Here is a 20,441-nt window from a genome sequence, read left to right as displayed (position 1 = left end):
CTCTCATACCCTCTTTTCCTCTGCCGGCCGCAGTGGAGGGAGCCCCCCCCCTCCTCCCTTCATTCCCCCTCCCACCATCCCCAGTGGTAGGGCTGCCAGACAGGAGTGCTCAGCAGCTCTCCGACCGTTATTGATCCTGAGAGCGAGCGGACCGGGGAGCTCCTCTCTCGCTCTCTACAACTTTTCCCTGCTCTCCCCTCACTTCATTTATCAAAGTTAAGGAACTCTTCTAAAAAAAGGAAGAGGTGGTCGCCAGGATGTTATCTGACTTCATGAAAGAAATCACCCCTGGGCACTCCAGAAAAAGAGGAGGATGCTCTTATCGGTAAAGAGTAGATACCCTCCATACAAGCACCGTGCAATCACAGCCAGACAGCCAACCCACCAATCAGCTGACCAACCCACTCAGAGGCAGTAGAAATAGAAATAGCAGGCCCAGGAGCACCACATGAAGTGATGGAGTGATGGGGGAAGAGAAGAATCGTAGAACATGTATCACTGTACCTGTTCCTGCCAGTCAACATCTGCAGTGAAATAACACTGCAGGGAAAATGAATGACCATGATATCAGATGCGTGAATTACCACAGCAAACCTTATTCGCAGCCCCATGCTTTTAGGCTTCAGTTCGACATGCATTTCAACCAATAAGATACTAGAATGTGGTGTCCCTTCTCTGAAAGGACTGGAAGTGGTTCTACTGTGGAGTACATCTCTGGCTCCATTGTTGCTGCTTCTCTCTGCACATTAAAGGCCGGGGGAGTCCAGGCAACAGGAAAATGCATTCCTGGCTGAGTCCTGCCACCTCACGCCAAATGAACAGGCTATACGTTCCTGCCTCTTTGTGCTGGGTAATTGCCACAATGCATTTTCTCGTCCAGCTAATTAAGTGAGTCCCTCCTATGTCTTGTTCCTCTCCAGCACCATTTGAGTGAGAGGAAAGAGAGCTGGGAGAGGGTCGTCAGGGCTGGTGTCTGTGTCCCTCTGGTTGTTTACAGGGAGAATAGCCTGTTGTCTCAGCAATCAGGGGACATGTGGAAGAAAAAAGAGGGTAAACAGGACAGAGTGGAGGGGGGAGCGGATTGACTGACACCGCACTAGGGAGTCTACTGGCACACTGCTACTAAAGGGACAATAAGGCAAAACAACATAGCTGTGGCCATTATGTAATGTTGGAGGACTGAGATTTTAGAAAATGATAGGAGTCAGTTTATACCTTGAAAATAGTCAAATCAAACCGCTTTACAATCAGATCCGCGCAATATTGATTTTCATACCATTCAATTACAGCTATTTGTTTAACTCGTCTAGTCAAGAAACTGACTTCAGTAAATGTGTTCTTAACACAATACAGGCCTTTATTACAACACAGGAAACAGGTGGTCCTTTTTCAGTTGCTCACACCATTCAATATCCTTGCTTGGCGATCAGTGAGTCCGTGAGTAACACAACTAGCCTAGGTTATTGGGGACATAGATCAGCCGTCTAATTTAAATTCCACTTTCTAGGAGAGTTGCTATGTGTGTTTCCCCATCGCCCCCTCTCTTTCCATTGTCTAAAGGGCTGCAGCAGTCTTTCACCCCTTAGACCAGGGCTGGCCTGGCTGTCTGAATCTCTACTCCACTCCAGGACTAGCCGCTAGACACATGCACCCCTCGACCCCCCAGCCTCCCTAGGCCCCCAGCCTCCCTAGGCCCCCAGCCCAATCTGAGCCCCTTTCCTTCCCACAGTCAAGTTCCTGCCAAGGCCTTGACAGACAGAGTGACATCACAACTGAGAGGCAGGCAGGGGGTCGCCTCAGCACCCTAGACAACACAATACAGGGCATCTGGCGGAGGGGGGGGGGGGGGGGGGCAGCACAAAGCATTTACACCCCCCAGAATATGATTATAGTTTATATGGAGGTTGAGACATAAATGTGAGAGCTAAAGAAATAGGCGCAAAACAGATTAGGAATCAGAGAATGATTCAGTGGTGGTAACTGTAGGGGTATAGGAGAGGATGCCAGTCTGTCAAGACTACAGAGGATAAAGAACCAGTTTTGGTGTATAAACATTTGCTTAGCTTTGGTTAGGTTTAGTACCGACGTAATATCAACAGAAAAATAACAACAGATGATTCTTATCATTCAATAAAGTTGAATGAGCACATGTGGCTTCATTTTTTGTTTCATATCCGATATGAATTGCATCTCTCACTTCTAATGTGTTGACCAATTGATGGTCATCGGACGATGAGGAGAGCAGGTGTCTTGGTGTGTCCTATCTCAGGGCTGTATGCGTCTGTGTGTCTACTCACAGACAGCTTGTTCATTTGGAGAATCTAAGACTGTTGGTCTAGAACTAGACAATGGCTCCAATGTGATAGAAATTAGTGTCAGGGTGCACTCTGTACCCCCCTTCTCTGTCTGCTGGTGTCTGTGTGTGTGCGTACGAGTGTGTATCTGCTCTGTGTGCACACAAACTAAATGAGCTGTGTGTATGCATTGTAGAAGTACACAGACCCAGTGTATATATTAGCAATGTGACTTGACCCTGGCCGCCTGAGCCAATGTTTTGCGTTGCACTGGGCGTGGGAAAAAGGGGAGACCTCTTTTCACAGATGCTCTGGCCGTTGCATTGAACCAATGGAGGCCTGGACCCCCCGCCCCCCCCCCCCCCCCCCTTTCCTATTCACTCCGCAGCCTGCTGCCTTTTCAGAGAATAGGCAGCAGGCTCCCCCTCTCCCTAAACCCCCCTTAATAAATGCACCTCCCCATTCAGCCCCACGGTTTGTATAGAAATGCTGCCAGAGGCCTACTCGGCTTGTAGAGCATGCCGTTTTCCAGCTGAGAGAGAGAGAAAAAACAATCTTCTACATCTCCCTCGGCCACTGGGAAAGCTGGAGCTCCTTGACCCTCCCGGCTCTTCACATCCACACCCACCGCCAGCCACTCAGTTTTGATACTTCTCCTTACTGTCATTAGCCATCATTTTCTTTGAAGAGAACAGAACTCTCCTCTCTCCCATTCTCCCTCGCTCTCTCCCTCCCTCAGCAGCAGCCAGCCCTACTGCAGATAGACTTTAATTTATGTTAACATACGCCGCTACTCCCCATATAGTCGCCTGCTACCCCGCCCTCGCTTCCCTCCATTCACTGAATTCATTTGAAGAGATTTATTTCCTATCAAGCCGTATAATGTGGAGGGTATAATTTAAATCAACTTTTAAGAACAGCCCAGCAGAGCAGTTTATGCATACAAATATGTAAAGCTTGGGAACATCTTCTGCAAACAGTGGCCTTACAAGCGGATGTTCACTTTGAGAACCATGGGTATTTGAGAGTAGCTGCTGTTGCTAAAACTCAGATCAATCTCCTTCTACCCATAACACATGCAATATTTGTTTTGGATACCATCATGGATGTACTTCTGAATAACAGTAACAAACTAGGACAAACGACTTTATCTTAAATAGTGTAATTGTGGCATTCCAGGTGAACAACATGTGAGTACTATTTCAGGTTGCAGTTAGAGAGTGCAGGTTGTCAGGTCAGGCTGTCTCTACCTGCTGACGGTCTAACCGTGGCGAGGAAGTCAAATAAGTGCTCTGAGTGAGAAGGGGTTGTTCCACAGAACCAGAAAGGACTCCATCTCCTCTGTCCAACATGCCATGACGTTGTAGAGCATGGCTGAATTGGGTTGGGGGTGGAGAGATGGAGAGGAGGAGAGGGGGGCTGAAAGAGGAGATATGGTTCGCTGGATCTGAGGCACTGTAAATGAGAGGATTACCGCTTCCCTCCTGGAGCTTATCCATAAACATAAGAGAGAGTGGTTGGGTGTGGAAACGCTGTTATGTGTAAAATCACAAATCCTTGGCCTACTCCTCTTCCTACGTACAATTGTAACAAAGACACATATGGAGACATGTGCCGTAAATGCTATAAAAGGCAATTAGAGTGATGTGCACGTGTTCTTGCACGGCTGTAAGCTAGCTAGCTAATTGTAGCTATATCAATACACATTGTCTCTACTTCAAATGTCCTGAGGTTTTGCCAACGCTTTTAGCCCCCGAGCATCTTTTAAACCAAAGCAGGTCTTCATCGATCTATCTATTTTGCAAATATGATATTGACTCCATATGCTATGTCACGGGCAGTTCCATTGAGTTGCGGAAGCGGAGCGAGGTTGAGAGGTGGTTGGATAGTATGGATGATAGCCCACAGGCTCTGAAAACTTTCCTCTGATCTTCTGTGTCTGATTCTCAAATGCAAGTCTTCCTATGGGCAATGCTGATATAGAACCCAGGCCCATGTCATAGAATGTGTCTAGGGCCTGGAGGAAAAATGCATTTCTCTTTCCTCTGATGAAGAACTTCCCTTCTCTGTGGATGAGCTCCATCTCTCCTGCCTCTGTCTACTCTGTTCTCTCCAGGAGGGTTAGCTGTGCTCAGTGGCTCCCTGCCATTTACTGACCTGTTAGCTGTTAGCATGCTGGGGCAAATCTCAGGGCTATCACTCAACACTAGGAAGTGAACAGGGGAAAAGTATATAGAGTGACTCACATAAGTAGCTGGTCCTATTTCTATCCATCCACTGGTGCATGGAGCGTAGTATAAAATCTAATCTTTGTAGTACATTTCAAGGGCAAAGGTCAACATATTTTCCTCTAACAAAATGTGCCTCACACGGACTATCACTTCAAGTCAAGATATTAGCCATTATAAGTGTATATGACAGCTGAGCAGCCATGTCTCTAGGTAAAGTGTAAAATAATTAAGCGCTGTCTAATATGATATTGAATATTCAATACCACCACACAAAAGCCCCACAGAGGTCTGCTGAGGGAATTCATTACTTTCATTTTCACCAATGAAACACCTCATGACTTTTACAATCACAGTGGAAAAACATACACACTACTCCATCACATCCTGGAGCGACTCCAACGCTACTCACAGAGGCTGAGCCCAGCGTGGGAGAGAGAGAGGCAGCCACAGAATTTGATGTGCTGAAAAAAGTACTCATTTCTTTTTCAATCTGTGTTTCACAATGCATGTGTGCCTGGAGAATTGCAGCTAAAGTTCACATGGGGAGGGAGGTGACTGAACCCCCCGTCTTGCAAAAAACTCACCAGAGTAAAAACAGAGAGAGAGAGAGAGAGAGAGATAGAGGAGAGAAAGAAAAGAAAGAAGGAATAAAATAAGTGCCATTGAACTCTGACTTGAGATTGTGCTGTTAGGGACAGAGAGAGGGAGAGGGGGGGGGGGGGGTGTTTGGGAGAGGGGGGGGCAGAAGTGGGTTAGGGAGAGGGTTTTAGGGGGAGGCATGGCTTGGGCTGAGGGGAGGAGGGAGGAGGGGCAGTGAGGGAATTAGAGGGGTGAGGGACTTAGCCACACTCGCAGCCTTTCCACATGAGCACACCTTGCACACACACTCTGCCAAGGTCCCCCAAGTATCTTAAAGGGATAAGGAGCATGGACAAAGGAATTAAAATATAGATTACACAACCAGGCCACCCTACGCCTCATCTGCCAAAACTCAAGAATCAAACAAATTGGATGAGACATTTTAAAGAAGGGGTAAAAGTGAGAGAGTGTGGAGGAATGAGAGTGTAAAAAAACACACTCACAAAGTTGCCAGGGCTAAATGGGTGAGGGCCTGGCATACAGCGCTTTCAGAAAGTATTCACAACACTTGACTTTTTCCACATTTTGTCATGTTACAGCCTGAATTCAAAAATGATTAAATTTAGATTGTTTTTGTCACTGGCCTACACACAATACCCCAGGTAGAATTATATTTTAGAAATGTTTATAAATTAATAAAAAATGAAAAGCTGAAATGTCTTGAGTCAATAAGTATTCAACCCCTTGGCAAGCCTTAATATGTTCAGGAGTAAAAAAGTGCTTAACAAGTAAGAAAATAAGTTGCATGGACTAACTATTTGTGCAATAATAGTGTTTACCATGATTTTTGAATGACTAATTCATCTCTGTACCCCACACATACAATTATCTGTAAGGTCCCTCAGTCGAGAAGAGAATTTCAACCTTGATTCAACCACAAAGACCAAGGAGGTTTTCCAATGCCTCGCAAAGAAGGGCACCTATTGGTAGATGGGTAAAAAAAAAACAGACATCCATTATCCCTTTGAGCATGGTGAAGGTATTAATGACACTTTGGATGGTGTATCAATACACCCAGTCATTACAGAGATACAGGCGTCCTTCCGGACTCAGTTGCCGGAGAGGAAGGAAACCAGTCAGGAATTTCACCATGAGGTCAATGGTAACTTTAAAACAGTTATAGTTTAGTGGCTGTGACAGGAGAAAACTGAGGATGGATCAACAACATTGTAGTTACTCCACAAGACTAACCTTATTGACAGAGTGAAAAGAAAGAAGCCTGTACAGAATAAAAAATATTCCAAAACATGCATCCTGTTTGTAACAAGTCACTAAAGTAATACTAGGAGATGATTTCACCTTTCAGCAGGTCAATAAACTAAAACACAAGGTCAAATCTACACTGGAGTTGCTTACCAAGAAGACAGTGAATGTTCCTGAGTGGCCGAGTTACAGTTTTGACTTAAATCTGCTTGAACATATATGGCAGGACCTGAAAATGGTTGTCTAGCAATGATCAACAAACAATTTGACAGAGCTTGAAGAATTTTGAAAAGAACAATGGACAAATGTTGCACAACCCAGGTGTGGAAAGCTCTTAAGAGAGACTCACTGCTGTAAACACTGCCAAAGGTGATTCTAACTCAGGGAGTTGAATACTTATCTAATCAAGATATGGTAGTGTTTTATATTTCATTCATGTTTTACAAATATTATAACTTTTCTTCCACTTTGACATTACACAGTATTTTGTGTAGATCGTTGACAAAAGAAATTACAATTAAATCAATTTTAATCCCACTCAAGGGGTGTGAATACTTTCTGAAGGCACTGTAAATATTGGTAATATTACTAAAATCATGGGAAATTGATGATGGCCAAACAAAAGTTATCCAAGACTAAATTCATCTGTAATCTGAAAACAAAAATCAAGATTTCTCTTTTATTGTGAAGTTTCCGAGCAGAGATCGACCTCAGACTCTGGCCTAACTTAAACAGTTGAACTTAAGTTCGGAGTTAGCTGTTGGTCTACAGTCTTCAACATCTTCTGCCTCACTGGGACTAAGAAGCCTAAGGTCTGGTGTGTTTCAACTCTGCTGGCATTACAATTTGGGCATTTTCCAAATCCTACATACAATTTTTTTATGTGTCCATACAGTATTTGCTAAGATTGTTGTTGTTGTTTCTAAGACACATTTTCTGGCACAGTGTGAAATGTTCCCACATGAATGAAAAGTACAGGGCCTCATCAGAATATAAACTGTTCACCCCCCCCCCCCCCCCCCCCCCCCCTCAAAAAAAACCTCAAATCATTCTGAATGCTAAGATAGCATTGTGGCTACTAGTAGGACTCTCACCTGTTCTCCTTGTCCAGGCCCACACAGCTACTGATCTCTCTCACTCAAATTATTTCTCTGTGTTTCTTTTGTTTTTCTGGCTTGAGAAGATGGTATATCTGCAAACACAGAAAATTCAGTTGAGATGGTGATGCATCGTAGTCAAATTTCTGCAGTCGTTTTTTTTTTTGTATGCCACAGCAGGCATATTTTCAGGTCTTGGGGTGTCTGAATAAGGGGTATCTTGTTTAGCAGTACTGTAGAGAGACCTTTGGGATTACACACATATAATAGAATGTCTCTGATGCCACACACACACACACACACACACACACACACACACACACACACACACACACACACACACACACACACACACACAACACACTACAAAACAATACATAGCTTAATGACACTGAACCTTCAGTCATCAGATGACCTAGCTGTTGAACATGGACACCATGAGTAGCTATACAAGACATCTTGAATAAATCATGTTTAATAACAGATGTTTCCATGTCAATATAGCCTCAATTGTTCCTTTCAGGACCAGTAATTATCTCCACTGCGTTGGTATAATACAGCCTGGTTATTATCAAATGTAATATATTATTTGTTAATTTAATAATAATAATAATAATGTATACATTATTCTCAGAACAAAATAATAAAACATATTGAACATTTAGAGTACAAGTCGCCTACTGAGATGTATGTGAAAATATAAGATTGTCTTCCACTACAGACCAACACACAATTATTCACTTGTTGGACCCTTTACACTTACAGCCTCTGAAGTATTAGACAAAATAAAATGTAGACTACATCAAGAAACCAAATGCATGTGCTATGGTTAGGTAACAACGAAAGTATCCGTTCGATGTAGTCCTACATTTCATGGAAACAATGATAACTTAGGCGATCTGTCGCAAAAATATCTACCATCCTATATACACATCGACTTTTCAAGTTAAAGCATTTACAATCGAACCATAATGTAGGCAACCGCAATATTGTAGTGGAGGAAACAAGAAATGCCACATCTTCTACAGAAATGGAAATAGCGTTGAAAGTATAACAAACAAAAAAAGATTCAATGAGAATAATGCTGAAATATTGGATTTTCGCTTGAGTGAGTTATAAACTATTTTCTCAGAACAACAGAATATTTGGGGCAATTAAAAACGTAATCCACAACTTTTGAACACTAAGTAACATAAAATGTAAACGGTATTACAGGCATATTCAGTGTGTTCTTTATCACATAATGGATCCCAGGATACTTCTCAATAGCCGATAGAAAAGGCATTCCCTTCAAACTAGCCATGATAAATTCAACTCTGAGAACTGATGCAACACAACGAGGAGATTATGCTGGTTTAAAATTGAAGTCAAACTGACCTTCGTGTTTCAAACTTTAGGCTACTTCACCCTCCATCACAGTCACGCGTTTAATTATGTCCGGAGCACGCTCGCCCACACTGTGCAACATACAACACATACAATGTCGATGGGCATACTAAAATGGATGCTTACATTTAAAGGTTCTTGTTTAATCAGAAACATGCATGTTGTAGTCTTATATTGTTGTATGCTACAGCAGGTCAGGTGTTCTACACGTTTTCGTGCTAACCCAGGCCTAAAATTGGCCCAAGTGACATCAATTGTTCCATACTAGTAAACATATTCTAATAACCTTTTCGATTTTATACAGTAAAAGAAAATGTAGTGTCAGGTCTATGTAATGTGTGAAACATGGTTTAAGGGCCTCGTGACAATTTGCATTTGAGTTGAGGCACTAGGCTTTCAAGTTGGCCCTGTCATAGATATTAAAATAACGGTAATCTTCAACCTTTCCATTGGACACAAGGTCCGCACACAAACTATGCACAGAGACAAACACTGTTAGTTCCTCTTGTTAATCCAACATAAAATGCTGAAAGATAACAATGCACCCAGCTTTCAAAAAAATGTGGCACCATCCTTAGCAATGCCAGTAGGACACGCATATCAGCCTTTCATTTTTTCCATTTCGTTGCATGGTTCAGAGGCTGTTGCTACGCTACCAAACTCTGAATTCATAAGTTCATAGAGAAAAGTAATAGGTCATTTGCTTGCTTCTTGAGGTGAAAATAAAAATAAACATCGACTTTGTAAATTCATGATGGCACCAATGTGAACCTGAGGCTGATGTCAATCAACAGTGCAGACAATTAAAAAGGGGTATAATAATAATAAGAATATAAAAAAATAACTTCCTATGAGTAAACTTACAGTACAAGGGTTTGAGGATAAACAAAATATAATGGACTCATTTCAGGGAATTCAGTTATTAGCCAATTTTACCGAGTTTTTGCTTATATTCATCCTCTGACAGCTCATCAGGGAGTTGGTGATTACAGACAATAGGTAGCGTTTAAAAACAATTCAACCATTCCTATATTGAATATGCACATTGGATCCTTTTTGTATACCATGGGGAGAGAATAAACCAGAACAATATAGGATTTATTTTCTACACAGAACTATAATCCGGACATTGTTATGCAAACAATGAAGCACTATGGGTACATCCACAAACCCTTGAACATCCACCACCCACCCACCCTCACCAGCTAAAGTGTCCAGTATAGTATCATGTATGATGACACTATAGGCCTACTGATAGTATCTACTGTATAGGTCTGTTTTTTCAAAATGGCGACATGGCTTTACATCCTAATGTAAACCTAAAACAATTGTCCCACACTGTAAATATGATATCTACCTTGTTCAAACACGCCAAACAATAAGAAAAAAAAAGCTGGCGGAGCATACAATGTATGGAGCATACATTCAGACAGTCATCATATCTGAAAAAGGTAAACACACAGCAAGATACTGGACGTGAACACACCAAATGCATTGTGTTATCAGTGTCCTGTAAGGCTGCATACCAAACGTAGGCTAATGGCCAAATTTCCCTTCTACAACAGAGGTTAGAAATACACCTCATGTATACACAACCATCTTCCCCCTCCTTTCTGATTGGTCTCCAGCTATGAGTCTGGAACCCTCTCATCAACTGTCATATATTTTTGTTTCTCCAGTGTAATCAAACGCAGCATGGATTTGGGGGAGTACAAATGTATTTTCATTTCGATTTCATCTAGGCTGCTTATGCCAGGTGCCGAGACAGAGACAAGCCTCCATCTGCTGGGGGCCCTGATGGCAGCCCCCAGCAAACTTCTAGCCATGCTCTCAGGCACACCACACACTGCATTTCAATCTCAAAGGGGCCCTGCCTAGATCCCTCATTTATTAGGCCTCAGCACTACATGAATTTCACTATGATTTGTCTGTGGGTGGTGGGGTATGGGTTGTTTAGGCCTTAAATCACAGACTACTAAGGTGTCTAGGCTGGAACCAGGAAGGAAGCAGTATTAAACTGATAAGATGTAAATATGGTATTAAATGTAGAGGTGATTCAACGTACATGAGTTGGGTTGCGTCCAGAGAGGTATGCCGCTGAATGATTTATCATAAACGTATACACACTGGAATAGATGGTTTATCTTAGTACCATTGGTAATGTGTAAATAGTGACCTATTTTCAAATGTAATATTACGGACAAAGAATAACTGAATTTAAACCCCCCAAATCGGCATGATGTTCCATCAGCCTGCAATTTAAAAAAATAGACCAGAGCTTACATTGCCTATATTTTGCGTGACTTTGCTCATACCTGAAACAGTGCACAACGAACATACCATAGCAGCAAAATCCATAAATCAGTATCCTAGAGTTAAACATAGTGAACACAAGAGTAACCTGTATCACACAGCCACATGTCAGAGTTAAACTTGAAGCGTTCCATGTAGAAAATATAGTTCAAATCTGGGCCTACATCCTCAGTGAACAATCCACAGCCTAATAAACAAAGGCCTGTAAAAGAGCCTGGGGTATCCTAGGTTACTCCCCAGCTATAACCACTGGGCCAAGCCCTGGGTTTACTGCAACAGGATGGGCCAGGCAGGTAGGCCTAGCTATAACCCTCTACTGTGGTGCAGTCTCCCTTCCTCTCCTCTCCACCCCTGTACGTGGCGACTAGGAGTGAATGAACGGCAGCCAAGGTAGCTAGCTTGTTTAAAATTCAACAGGCCACTGTAAATCCCATCTCGCGACCAGGGAGTGCATGGGACCGGACTGGATAGAGCATCAGTGAGATTGATGACGGACACTTGTCCATCCAAAACAGGTTGACATAAATACGCCCTGCAATCGGGTCATCTCTCACCAGCCAGCCAACCCTGGCCCTGGCGGCATTATCTGGCACTCACAATCACCTCGGATTCACTCAGCGGTCAACGTTGGGAGTCCGGAGAGCACCGACAGCCTACCTGTCAATTATACACATTCCTCTGTGTATTTACTGCCATGCAGGTCTCACTGTTATGGCCATCCTTAATCAGATTAACAGCTGTCAGTGACAGTAACCAGCCTGTAAATGGTATATTGCCAAAGCAAAACACACACAACTCAAAGTACAGTGAGTTACCCAATGTGTTTTCTTGTTAGCTACCTACACAATAGCTAGAACAAAGTGTTAATAAGATAAAAATGTATTAAAAAGATTTAAAAGCAATACAAAAGCACTTTAAGAACTCTGACACCCAAACACTCCTGTCAACTGCCTTTTACTCTGCTCTGGTGTCAGCAGAGAAGTTCCACATTTATACGGCCATATTAACACATGTTTATGTGCCGCTCTTTCTCACCACACTTCCTAGAACATTCGGATTGGACCGCCCTGCATCTTGATTTTAGTAGACCTACTTATGGGTCAGCATCATCATAATGTGTATTGTGTGTAGAAGAACGCATGTTTCCTTGTCTGTACCCATCTGTAGGCTACATGGAGGGCTAGATGTTATCTCTGGAAGCATGGCACGCCGAAAACTGACATTTTGTTTTCTCCTCTGAGGGTCTAGCCTTTTCTAATGAGAGCATCATACACAAGGCCAAGGTTATGATGGTACAAACATCTTCACATTGTTCCTTTAGCCCAAATGAACATAGGCCTACCAGTTATTAGACTATACAGAATAATGCTGGTGATGACAATGCTTGGCAAGATGCAAACCAGCCTAATCCAACAGCAATGCAGCAGCAACACTACCTCAATGACCTCATTCCTGTGGGTTGAAATTAAAAGCAACTCTTTAATATGTCTAGGCATTCCACTGTGGCCCCTTATCATCAACTTTAAGAGAGAAAATAAAAAGGGCATGCAGTCAGATTGCTCTCTGATCTGAGAGGCACAGCTGCTTGCCAACATACTGTAGCTACAGGCCAGCCATATGTGCATTAGGTCCGATTGTTATATTCCGATTGTTATAGTCTACTGCTCAGCAGGGCACGTGACTCACTAGACAGGACCAATCGGTTGAAACTGTTCTCTTTTACCGTTTCTTCTCACCCCCGGGTCATTCACCGAACCCCAATTACATAATTAATGAAATACACATCATGCAAAATCACTTCAATTAATCATCATTAGGCAACAGTATTCGCATATATAGATTCCGGGTACCACTGTCGCGACCACCCCTCATCACTGTGTTTGAATGGAGTCAATCTCCGATAGAAACGATTATGCGATTCTGTCCAATGTCTCCCCATACATTTCCTGGGAATGCCATTCCAGGCTATTAATCCGATTTGAGGCAACATTTATTACATCTTTACCCCCCCTGGAACAGTGGCGTTTTCCGGTGCTTTCAGCGGGCACAGCCTGCTTTTAGTTCCAGGGCTCGGTGCCTTCCTCCGACATCCCCCGGTCCAGATTCGCTCCGCTCCATTGGTGGTTCCTGAAGTCTGCAGAATTAGTTTATACATTCGGTTCTCTAGCTTTATGATATCACATAAACTCATACAGCTAGATAACCAAAGAGAGAAACTAACCCACGTCTCTTAAAGGGACCGCCGCGTGCCTGATGCAGCTTCAGTGCTTCTGTTGTGGTCACATGGAGCCATTACATTCGCTTGTATGCAGACGCGAGCTCCCGCTATCAAACGCGTTCTGTCGCTCGCACACACACACACACACACACACACACACACACACACACACACACACACACACACACACACACACACACACACACACTTGCATGCGCGCGTGCGTGTGTAATAGGCTACGCTATAAGGCCCGGTTTCAAGAGCTTGCTTATGTATACCCGAATTTATTATTTATGACTGTAATATTAAAATGCTTTGAATAGGCTGAAATGAGCGTGGTGGACAGTGTACACAATCTCATCATGCGTAAACTAGCAGTCATCAGAGAAAAAGCAATGCTTCCCTACATGCACATGCTCCCAAAACGACCATCCCAAGTTCAATTGGTTGTTCTTAATCATCTAGGCTTAGTACAGTATAGCCCCGCCTACAAGTCCTTCACACAACAAAGGCTTCACTTTGAACTCACAAATGCCAAGCCATATCAACACCGACCATGTATCAACAGTACCAAGTCTGCAACAGAAACGTCATGGATAGGTAAGGCCAGAAAGGCTTCTACATTATCCCTTAAATATCACAATGCACCCCAAACAACCACAGTCCTGTTTTAAATGCCAGCTCCAATCGACCAGTTCATCCCATAGACTAGTTTCAATGTTGAGTAAATGACTAAAGAAAAGGGTCTAACATGATAAACTATAAAAGCATGAGCTGCAGCTTGCTGTAACGACTACAAGTAAATGTCAACAACATACTTGACAGCGAGTAGCTTCAGTTCACCTTTAAATGAACTGCATTAAAAGCACACGCTGTTGACAATTTGATCTTGAATGGATATGGAATTAAATGGAAAAGAGGACATGAATAATAGTCTATATTCAGGCATTGGCCCAGGATTCAATCAAATTCAAATAAATAAATGGAAACGTCTTGATAATATGTGAAAATATCCACCAACTAATAGAAATACTTTGCTCTATATGATGAAAGAGCAAAAGTCTATTGATTTCTATACATAGCATCCATGAGTCTTTATACTGTACAGACTGTTCTTAATTTCCAACACTGTCTTGCTGATGATTCGTTTAAGAACACAAGGCCACTTCTGACACCACAACAATATAGACTAATAAACAAGGCATATACATTATTTAAAAAAATGTAATACTCACGTTCAAATAATGATACAGCCCTCTGTTCTAGGGATTCATCTTTAGTAATCAAATGGCACAGTAAAGGCTATGGGCCTGCATAAACATTCCATGATGGCTCACATAGGCAAACAAGCAAGTTCTGAATTCCCATTCAACTCCTGATAGAAGCCATTCTGTCAGTAGAGTGAGAGCCACGGATCCACAAAAGCTCAAAAGATGTCCCATACATTGCCGGTACATTCATCAAACAAAGCTTTTACGCACACCGTCTCCGGGAAGTATGGAAGTACACCGGTCATAACACGTTATCGAGAAATTTACCACAGTTCAAGAGATAGCACAAAACGAGGAGAGGAGAAAGAGACGCAACTGTCATGGTCGGAGACACCGGGAGCTTGGCTGGGGCAGGGAGAAACTCTCACAGGCCACGGGGGTCACACGGCCAATAGAAATGTGATGTCACCAGCATTAGGTATGCTTATTGACACACATGGTTGAGCAACCCTGGGACACTGTGGTGGACACCGCCGTGACCAAGCGCTCTGCAATAGCCTCAGATTCCAAAATAGCATAAAACCAGAGCTTCCCTCTCTGGTTCACAATGCATAGACATCAGTGAAAAAAGAACGACTCTCTCTTTTGATGTATTGCAGCTCACTGAATAAAGCCGGCTTAAAATCCATTCCACTATCAAAAGAACATTGGATATCATAATGCACAAAAATGATTTCCCCTCAACAACAACAAAAAATATTAATCTTATAAACGAGGCCAGTATGTAGCTCATTTTGTCATATAAAACGCCAATGCCATTATTGTATAATGCAGGGAGAGAATACTTAGGCCTATCTGATCGAGGTCAACACGCAATCTTACTTTCATCTGATTATTCGAGGTAGGAACAGGCCAGTCACTCAAAACTCAGATTATCACGAAAAGCCATTGACAACGAGTTACCATTCAATATCATTGTAGGCCTATACGACACTTTCCACTATGGATGTCACCATACTTCTTTGCCACACCCATTCTTGTTGAATATGAATACGAAATCAGTAGCATACATATATATATATATATATATATATATGTCGCTGGAGTTAGGCTATGCTCACCAGAAAGCATGTCATTTGCATTGTATTGCATCATCTTACAGAGTTGAAGACATAGGCCAGATAAAACAACGGATTAATAAGTCTAATAAAGATTGGAAAGATTAATCGTTTCATAATCATTCATCATCATTATTTGATCATGTGAAACGTAATTTTACCAACTTTGGAGTATTTGGTGCCAAATGAACATAAATTGTCTTTTTGAATAATAACCTAATCACTAGTCCATTTACTGCTCTTTTAGCCTAATGATAATGTGCTTTATATAAATCCTCAAACACAATTTGCTCTTAAATCAGTGAAAAGAAATTGCTGTATTCATACTATCACTCCTATCATTGCAGTCAAAATGGTAGGCTAGTTATATGAAATTGTGTTTTTATCTGAATTCCTCAACTCATGAATTTAAGGACATGGTTAAGAATAAACATAACCAATTGGACCTGGATACATTTTGAGAAGTGTGGAATTTCGTTTGTGAGGGATAATTTCATAATAGGCCTAACTGAGCGTATACATAACTACATGTTTATATCTACAACACACAAATGACAGTCTTCACACACACACACACACACACACACACACACACACACACACACACACACACACACACACACACACACACACACACACACACACACACACACACACACACACACACACACACACACCTTAAAGTTCTGAAATAAATATTGGTGTATCAATGACGTGAAAGTGCAATACTAAAACAGCAGGCCACAGGCAACCAATGGACGATGTTTGATTCTGCTGAGACATCCCCTATTCTTCATGAGAAAATGGAATCTCCCATATGCGAAATGTAAAACCGAGGCCAGACAATGGAATGAACCATTTCACTGAATCAAAATTCCAAAGAATTATAACGAGTCTCTCATACATGGGACATGTCTGACTCTACTGTAGGCCTATAACCACGTTTCATTCAGGTGAATAATTGCGCGTATTTAATAAGTATCAATCGGTTTTCATATTTTGAGGCGACCCCTCAGCCTATAGGCCAAATTCCCACTATTGATATTAGGCCTACACATTAACTTGAATTTCAAACCTCGAAACCGTCTTATGCATGACCGTAATGAAAACACAGACCTAGTTATGTATAGCCTAAAACTACAGTACAGTATGACAATGTGAATGTTGTGTGAAATTTCATCACGTAGAGTTCGTTACAAAGCTTTATGCATTACTCTTACAGAAACCAAAATTCGATTCGTTTTTCACGCATTCGAAAAGGTATATGATCTATAATGTAGCCTTCTTGGCTACTCCATCAATAACACCCAAACTTTAATTATATTTTATACAAGGGTGAGAATGATTCATATGCTGTTATGAATATATAGGCCTTGAAGCTACTTTGTGCTAACGTCAAATGAACTGTTTTCAGAAAGCTATCATTTCAATATTATAGGGGCACCAACAATGGAAGACATGACTTGGTTTGCCAATATTATGATTATGATTATAATATAAACTTATTAGGCTAGTTGATTTTTACAGAAACAGACCAAACTAGTCTATGACAAAGTTATAACAATGTTTTCTTTCAAGGGATATAACCACTGTCATCAATCCATACTTTATCATTTATCTTCGTTTCATAATTGGAAGGATGAAAGATCATTAGAGTCAACGTATCATATAGGCATTTCAAGTAATAGCCTTTAACATGATTTAGGGTACAATTCTTGGATTTTTCACAAGGATGTGTTATTAGCCTAAATATTTCCTAATAGGTCAAAATATAGCATATTTCTCCAGTCGTCATAATGGGCCCTGATGTTTTTTGATAGCCATCGGAAACAGTTAGCAATCTAGGTTACTATGGATAACTTCATGATAACATTTAATCATTTAAATATTCACAAAAACATCAATAAATATATAAAAGACCTTTACGTGTAATGCATGGTGTGAAATGAACTGATGTTACTGCATTATTACCTATAAAAAAACACCACACACAAGGTTAATAACTTACAGTAGAAATTGGTACTGAGATTTCTGTCAAACAGAAAAAATATTGTATTTTGTACATGGTCACTATGGGCTACAGTAGCCAATAAACCCTTATCACTAATGTATCAGAAGACCAATTCCCCGTTAACAGGAGCTGGGCACAGCCCGCCCTAGACTTTACCGCGTCTCCTCATACAAAGCGAATATTCACGCCATCTATTTATTCTATTAATCTACCACGGCCCAGATTAAAAGGATTGACAGGTGCTGAGCTAGCCAATGAGAGCTCGCGCTCTCGGCCTATGATTATTTAGCATAGTCTGGTTAAATTGGATTTGTGTAGGGATAGATGTGTTGCTGTTCTGGGACTACAATCAATATATTTACAATATTAACCAAAGAAACAAGGCAACCCAGCTATAGATGAGATCGTTGAAGACTTTGATTTTGTTGAAGACATAAGCAAGTAGATCGAAGCATGTTCAGCAGTGACGACAGGCCTATAAATTACTTTTCTACAACAACAATTATATTTAATTTGAGTAACATGTAAACCTCAATACCTGACATTATAGGTGAACTTATGGCCAATGGGAGACTACATTTACATCATTTAGCAGACGAAGAGTAAATAGGGTTAAGTGCCTTGCTCAAGGGCACATCGGAAGATTTTTCACCAAGTCGGCTCCGGGATTCGGTAGACCATATCTGAGAAATTGTCAAATTTGTTTTCTTGAAATGTTTTGAGACGGTCATTTATGCATGGGGCCTGATTTAGGCATTCTAAACCTGTATAAAGCAACTTTTGCACCTGTAAATGTCAGATATAGTATAAATTAGCATTATGACAATAGATTCATATTTCATCTTTGTTTTTGTCTTACCTTCCTAATTTTGTACAGGTGACGGTCTGTAGGCCTGTCTGGGTACAGTTAACAGTATTTTTTTTAAGTAGTGTTTTTGAGTAATTCCAGGCCCTCCTCTTTCCTTGGTGCAAAACCACCTCATAATTCAGCCTTAGGTGAATTCATTATGGACCATCAAAGGACCAGGCACGCCCCCTTCCTGCGTCACGTCCTGTTTTATAGGCTTCCATGATAGGTGCACTGTCCACATGGCATAGCCTATACTGCATGGCTGGACGCAGGGTTCTGGTAGACTAAACATTTATAGAGGAAAATATTTTCAGCAGTGCCTTACCTTTTAACTATTATTTGACTAATGTGTATGTCATCTCCACATAGTAGGCCTAAATAATAGAAGTAACCTAAGCTAAGTTGATAAAGGTTGCATACGTTTTACAAGGATTAATAGTATTCTACACCATATTGTTAAATCAATGATGTTATGATAACATCTATAAATGTACAATGTAAATAGTTATAATATTGTGTACTATTCATATTGCTCATTGGTCATGGCAAAGTAGCCCACTTCCGATTTCTTTCTATCATCGAATAACCGGCTCCTCCTAACAATAATTAAAATGTAATTATAAAATAATAATATGGCTTTGATGGGCTAGCTATAGAAACTATAAAATCAGCCGTTAGAATGAACGCGTCTATAGGCCCTCAAACGAATCAGCCTCTGTTACTTGTAGGCTGCTGTTGCTGATAGCTGCTTTGACTTGAAAGTACGAATAGTTCACTATCGTATAAATCCACCCCATACATCGTTGTCATTTATACAATGATACCATAGGTCTAGAGATAGATTGGACTTTGCAAATATGTATATACCAATACTCGCATAGCTTCACAAGGATTTGTAGCCTAACATGAACTGAATAGGCTACCAAAAAGCATGGCCTACAACTGACTTTATGCCATATGGTAGCCTATATTGAGAATGAAATAACAATTTATTTAACATTATTCACACCCTTTAACTTTCACCCCACATCGTTAAAATAACATAAGTGGTATAGCTATGGCTAATGCCAATATTACCATTTACCATAGGTGCAGAAAATCCAACATTACTTATGTTTCTTCTATTCTTCTGAAATGAATGAACCCTAAAGAGCACAGCTAAAGCTATGTTAGCCTACTAGTTTAAACTGACACATTTACCGCAAAAAAAATTGCATAGAAATAATTTACCTTGCTTGTATGAAAGTCTTTCTCAGATTTCAGCACCTGTTGCCTGTTGAATATATGCATAAAATACAATGTCAACTATATATATATGGACTATATATATATGGACTTGTCCAGAACCCCATATATATATATATATATATATAAAAGTTGATGTTACACATAAACAGGTGTAATTATGCAAGAAAACATTGTTAATATCAGAACAAAATCTATTCAGATGGTGCACAGTCCAAAATGCACCGAAGATGACATATAGGTAGGCCTATTTCAGCAGCTGATTTTAAACGACAAGAGCACAACTATTTTGTGATGGAAAACTGGCAGCATTGAACATGCTTTGTCCACTTATAAATATTTTCGCGTTTTGAATATGAAAATGATAGTAACATGCATCCCTTTACCCAGTGGGTGAAGGGAGAGAGAGGGGACAGGAGAGAGTACACACACACGCACACCTGCTACCACTCAATTGCAAAAGCTTTGCCCATTTATAACGCAATTAAGCTTTTTGATCCACCAATAAAGTTCAGAAATAAATCAAGTCCAGGCACCTAGACTAAGAGAAATAATATAGGCCTACCATCACATGACAAAAAATGTAAGCTGAACTCTATTTCAACTGGTCACAATGTCCTAAAAA

The 20,441-nt window shown here is 41.1% G+C and overlaps 1 long non-coding RNA gene across 4 annotated transcripts in view; it reads right to left on the bottom strand.

Moving 5' to 3' along the window:
* LOC106613731 (uncharacterized) overlaps window positions 1-20,441 on the bottom strand; it is a 51,815-nt gene that overhangs the window by 22,983 nt on the left and 8,391 nt on the right. For 3 of the 4 annotated variants that reach the window (XR_014378995.1, XR_001330548.3, XR_001330547.3), the window contains exons 2-3: window positions 19,802-19,844; window positions 7,462-7,559 (exon numbers count right to left, since the gene is read on the bottom strand). This is a non-coding gene — a long non-coding RNA (uncharacterized LOC106613731). The remainder of the gene's footprint in view (window positions 1-7,461; window positions 7,560-19,801; window positions 19,845-20,441) is intronic. The other variant, XR_014378996.1, reaches the window with a different exon arrangement.

This window comes from Salmo salar, chromosome 10 (assembly GCF_965601325.2).
Source record: "Salmo salar chromosome 10, fSalSal1, whole genome shotgun sequence".
In the NCBI taxonomy this organism is placed as follows: Eukaryota; Metazoa; Chordata; class Actinopteri; order Salmoniformes; family Salmonidae; genus Salmo; species Salmo salar.
Note: the sequence above shows the minus strand (reverse complement) of the source record. Positions and strands in the feature narration are given on the sequence as shown.